Source organism: Rhodamnia argentea, chromosome 3 (assembly GCF_020921035.1).
Source record: "Rhodamnia argentea isolate NSW1041297 chromosome 3, ASM2092103v1, whole genome shotgun sequence".
NCBI lineage: Eukaryota > Viridiplantae > Streptophyta > Magnoliopsida > Myrtales > Myrtaceae > Rhodamnia > Rhodamnia argentea.
This window is the reverse complement of record NC_063152.1, coordinates 17,578,393-17,584,865: the sequence shown is the minus strand read 5'-3', so window position 1 is coordinate 17,584,865 and position 6,473 is coordinate 17,578,393.

Sequence of the window (6,473 nt, the reverse complement as noted above, 5' to 3'; positions counted from 1 at the left end):
ACAGATGATGGAAACCGAGCTTGACAAGGGTGAATATTCGAGGAAATAATTGTAGAAAATGGATTTACCTTGGTGACCCTAAGGATTTCATTTTGTCTGGAAGTTAGAATTGAAACCTTTAGACCTGTAATTGGTGTTGTGAACAAACGTACCTTATTGTCTTGAGTCATCTTGTATTAAACTTGCTTGAAGATGTTTTATTGCTTCCGTATGCTTATATCCTTTGGAAGTTTTTAAGTTGTGGGCCGAAGAATCCTGGGAGATCATTCATTGAAGAACAACCTAGTGGTATGTTCACGTGCTCGTCGGGTTTGGGGCGTGACACTATAAAATGCTGGATATGACTTTTTCTTGATTTAGAACTGTTTGACTTCTAATACACAGTATTGGATAAACTACGTGTGTATCGAAGGAGGTAACAAAACTTGGGATTTGTATGAATTACTTTTTAGTTGCTGAAGTAGCTTACAAGAAGTGTATTAAGCTGGTCCTGAGCCTCTACAACAGCATCAATGGATGCTGATCATTTCAGTCTTTCGAAATCAAGCGTAGTGCGAATATCATGACATCTTTGCTGCATGAGGTGGTCTTTTGTTTTCCTCAGGGGGCATTGGTTCATCTATCTCCAAATAACTCTAATTCGCTTTTCTTTCTTGGGATCCTTTTTCCGTATTTTATGTTTGCCTAGTCATTTGCTTTCAGTTCTAATGAAGTTGCGTTTGATGTGAAGCAGTATTCTGGACTTACTTGATGCAGCACTTCCGAGACCTGATATTCTTGAAGACTTCTGTTGTGTTGTGTTTCTTCTAACTGGAGAGGCTGGATATCGTTAAAGTTGATACAAGAAAGGTAGAAACTTACCTTCCATCCATTTACCAGTGCTTGCTTTAAGCATTCAATTTCTAACATGGTCCGTAACAGGTTGTACAGATCAAAATATATGAGATTACTCGTTAAAGAACTATATATCCGTCATCTTACTTTTCGATAAGATGCCTAAAAAGATTTCATATGAACATAATTGTTAAGAGAGAGAAAGAGAGTTACAAATAGAGTCAATATGAGCAGCTGAAGATCCTGTTTATAACTTACGGCATCTGATACAGTACATTTAATATTGAGGCATTGTGGTTTGGATCTACAACCTGCTCAGTGGAGGCTCAGGTAAGTTTAGATGTCCAATTGTCAATGACTTTCGACCTCGGACCTTGAGACTGGTAGATTTAACACCTACTAATGTTGCCTATAAGGAAATGAAGAAGCCTACAGCTGATTCCATGAAACTAGACTAAGACTTACCTTTGTGTATCATTTAGCATAATTGTCAGCCCTCTCCTTTTCTTTTCTTGGGACTAATTAGGAAGATATTGGGTGAATTCATTAAATTATCAAGCTGTTCTAATTCAGTATAATCAGGCTGTTCAAATGGCAACAACTAGGCGTCGCAGGCACTTTGCTGAGTTTCTGCTTCAATGCCCTTATGTAGTTTCCATTGGCCTGTGATGGGGACTTGGACGCTATAGCTCACAATCTAATCTATCTAATCACAATCACAGGTTCTTCAAGCTCTGCTATCAGAAGTATGGCTGCAAGCGGAGAGAGTGATCAGAATGGAAAGAGCCAGTTATAACACTCTTTTCTCAAGTTCGTTGCTTCAAAGGCGAGCACATCAATCTCAGATGCCGAGAAAATTCAACTGGGGATTCTGATAGTTGTTTACTAAATGTTATGCATCTTTGTACATCGGTAGATCATTGATTAGCATACCTCCTCTGAATAGTCTACCTGGCCTCATAGTTTATACGACGTGTATAGGATGTTCATCTTGGCGAGCAACTCAATAAGATGGCATGCTCAGTTTGGTTTTTCAATTTCTAGTCACGGATTTGGAGCAGTTGCTGGGGCGATAGTGTCTGATTATAATTAACTTCTGCCCCTACCCACCAAATGTACGTGGAACAATCTCTCCAGCAAGTCAACAGTACGATTCACCATCTATTTTCCAGAAACTCCATATTAATGAAATTCTCATGAAATCGCTGACATTATTTGTTATCATTGGATGAAATCGTTCAATGAACTGTCCTCAGAAGCGCAACTCATCAGTTATTGTGATAGTGAGTCTTTCTCGAGTCTTTTCTTTTCTTTTGTTCACTTTCTGTTCTTAGCTTGCGAGAGTCGTTCTGTAAGGCTTGTCTAATCGGAGTAACTCAAATAATCATGAGTATGTTGAGGCATAAGAATACAGTTTATAAATTACATAATAACATTGCACAGGCTTGTCTAATCGGAGTAATACTGGATCCGAAACTTGGTGTCCACCTTGAAAATTACATAATAACAAATTCATGGTGCTATTTAGACCCGACCCAATGGAGCTAGAGATGTGTCAACTTCTAGAGGAAGAAAATTTAAGATGTGTATTTACCTCCCTAAATGTAGTGAATCTCAATTCCTTATCATTTTCCACTATAGTCTATCTCATTTTATTCGGTCTAATATTTTGGGCAACCAACCACAGTTATAGTACAATGGTATCAAAGGCTCAAAACCATCGATCCATTAGAGCCGTTATCGCTAGGATTAAATTCCTTTTATTGGCGAAAAATGGTCGATTTTCCCATAATTAAGTTAAGGATTGGGCTTGGCATTAATAAGAAAGAAAATTATGCTAACGAAAATTAGAAAATATACGAAAGAAGAAATTGAGAACTCTTTGTTCGTTACACGGATGCTTCTACAATCTTACCAAAAAGCATTCTAATAGGGGCCCAGTAACTATCAAATCACAAAATAATGGATCTCAATCACAACTTCAAAACTTTTCGACTTTTTCGTATAACTGTAGTTGGCGTTATAAAATATGATAACTTGCGCATACTTACAAGGTGCCATGACAAAGATTGACCGATCGAGGAATCATAGATGGGAAATAGTTGCATGGATCATGGTCTATGGACAACATGCATGGATCATGGTCTATGGACAACATGCAATCACATCCATTGATTTTTATGAGATCTACGTGAAATATACACGATTAACAGTTTTGATAGATGCAAATTATGTGGACCTGCTTACAGGCAAGTCCAACCCAGACGACCCCGTTTGAGTTTGGAGAGAGAATGAACTTCTTTGAGAAACGAAGATGGGATTGCCTTAGTCTCTTATATTATTATATTATACACGAGTCTTTGTCTGACCCTTTTGTGAAGGCAAAGGAGAAAGCACGGAAGCATGTTTCCATTCGTGTCTTCACACACACAGCGTGTTTTGAAATTTCGGCTCTTGGAAACTCAGGTTGATATTATCAAAAGAATCATAAAATTCTCACCTTCGAGAATAAAATGTTTGAAAAATCTCAACTTTGTTGGAATCGCAGTTTCCATATTAAGTAATGGCATGCTGTCTTTAAGAACTTGAATTAGTGTTGTCGACATCATGACAAAGTAATGGCATGCTGTCTCAAGATGTGCAATTATACAGTGCTTGTTGCTCTATGCATGACTAGTCCGGTCTGCTCGGTGAACAACCCCTTTTACTTTCCATTTGCTATTGAAGGTATTGGGCAGCATGCATTTTCCTTTGAAGAGCTCGTGGAGAATTGATGGACAAAGCTGGATTAAGTTAGAAGTCTGATGTTCTAAGGCAGTTAATGTGGTGTCGCGGAGCTCGATTTGCATTATGTCATTTGGCTTTTTCAACGGTACCTCATTTCATAGCAAGGGGAATATTGGCGATATTTGCGGGATATTTTGAGATTTGCGTTTTTCCTATTCAAAGGAAAGGAGATATTGTAGGCAAATCTATTGCAAATCTGTATATTTGGTAGTTTTCCTATTTTTTCGGGTTTGCTTGTTTCCTTTGTTGTAGCAACCCTTGTGTACAAATTGCAGAACAATAGTGGCTGATCTCTCATGAAAAAATAAGAGAGTTTTTTCGCCCGAGGACGTAGGCACATCGCCGAACCTCGTAATTCTTGTGTTCTTCTTTGTGATTGCTTTACCAAAATTCAACATGGTATCGGAGCGGTTTTCAGATCGGCGATTCCCGTGAGTATTGTACCGATTTTCCTTGGCTCGTCTTTTGTCGTCTCTACAATTTCTCTTTTTGTCTACTTTGCGTTATGGGTGATAAAGAGAAGGCTGTTGCGGGGACGGGGTCATCGAAGACCGTTGTGCGGGAGGCACACGATCGGCGACTCACATCCTTGTTGCTGAATGGGAGGAACTTTTTGCCGTGGTCCCGAGCCGTCACAATTGCTCTTGGTGGGCGATCTCGGTTGGGCCACATCACTGGTCGAACAAAAATTCCTCAAGAGTCTGATCCCTCTTTTGAGGAATGGCAAGCCAATGACCACAGTGTGATGTCTTGGATATTCAATTCCATGGAACCGGAGATCTACGAGATATTTACATATTCGAGTCAAGCAAAGGCATTGTGGGATTCGATATACGAGATGTACGGTCAAGCCAGAAATGCATCTCAGATCTTTGAGCTACAACAAGGACTTGCTTGTTCTAAGCAAGGCGCAACACAATCTTTCATTGAACACCTGGGAAAAATGAAGAAGCAATGGGATGAGCTTCGTCAATATAGACCTGCGACTCAAAATGCGATGGATTATGTCAATCGAGAAGAGCAAGATAAAATCTTTCAATTGTTAGCAAGCATCGGACCCGAATTTGAGGACACCAAACGTCAAATTCTTATGAGTCCTCAATTACCTACTTTTAATGAAGTTTGTGCCATAATCCAAAGTGAGGAAACAAGGAGACGTGTCATGCCTTCAGCCCCAATTGCATCGGGAGAGCTCGGTGAACAATCGGCCCACAGTGCTATCAACATGAAGCAAGGAGACCCCACTGCTCGGTTTGCTAAAGGAAAATTCAAGAAACCAGCACGGTTTCATTGTGGCCATTGCAATCGTGATGGCCATTCCAAAGAGAGGTGTTGGGTCCTTCATCCGCATATGCGTCTTTCCAAAGACAAGGGTGCGGAAGCTAAGGTGGTAGTCCAAGACAATCCGAATAATTTTCAATCCAAGTTGGAGGCTTTGTCTCAACAAGTTCAGCAATTACTTCGGATACATGGCAATGGAACAAACGCTTGAGGCACCGAAACTGGAAATTTGGCTATGACATCCGGCAATGTTCATGCTTACTTAGCTTTATCCAAAACTCAATTTATTGTTGACTTGGGGCTACAGACCACATGTGTAGTTCTCCAAACTTGCTATCCAATATTACTTCAGGTGTGTCATATCCACCTATTACTATTGATAATGGTGGGCGGGTTCCAACTAGAGGTGTTGGACAAATTGAATTCTTCTCTCATAACTCTGAAGCTTTATTGGTACCCGAATTATCCTCAAATTTATTGTCAATTAGCAAATGCACTAATCGGTGGAATTGCAATGCTATTTTTACTCCTCAGAAGGTTTTCTTCCAAGATCGAACCACCGGGAGGATGATTGGTGAAGGGCGGTTGCAGAATGGGCTGTATATGGTGAATTTCAACAGCAAAGTGTTGATGGCGCAAAGGAAGACTGTTGACACATCCCGATTGTGGCATTGGCGTTTAGGTCATCCCTCTGACCGGGTGTTACATGCTCTTGATATGACTTTAAGTTATGATTCCAATTGCTGTGATCCTTGTCATTATGCTAAGCAGCATAGGTTACCATTTCCACATAGCACACATAAATCGAAACGGTTATTTTATTTAGTTCACTCGGATGTTTGGAGGGCTTCTCCTATTGATTCTAAGGAGGGGTTCAAGTATTTTGTTACATTTATTGATGATAAATCCCGACCCACGTGGCTTTATTTGCTTAAATCCAAAAGTGAAGTTTTGATCGTATTTCAAGATTTTTGCAATATGGTGAAAAATCAATTTAACACTACAAGAAAGGTTCTTCGTACAGACAATGGAACCGAATATACCAATCGGGCTTTTCAAGTGTTCTTGCGTGACCAGGGAATCATTCATCGGACCTCTTGCGTGGGAACTTCACAGCAGAATAGAGTCGCAGAAAGGAAAAATAGGCATCTACTTGAAGTTACCCGAGCGTTATTATTCTCGGGAAATTTACCCAAGATATATTGGGCGGATGCGGTTCTTACTAGCTGCTACTTAATCAACCGTTTGCCTAGTAAGGTGTTGGAATATAAGGTTCCAATTGAAAGTCCGTATGGCCGAAAATTTGGTATCTCCCACCTAAGAATTTTCGGATGCGTGTGTTATGTGCATTCTCAATCTAGTGACAAGCTAGATCCGCGAGCTCGAAAGTGTGTGTTTTTGGGATACTCGAATGTCAAGAAGGGATATAAATGCTATGAACCAAGTACTAGGCGCGTTTATATTTCTCGTGATGTTGTTTTTGATGAGACTAACATGTTTTTTGCCAAGAATCAAATTCAGGGGGAGCAAGATAACTATTCTGAATTTTTGCTTCCTATCCTACCTATCGA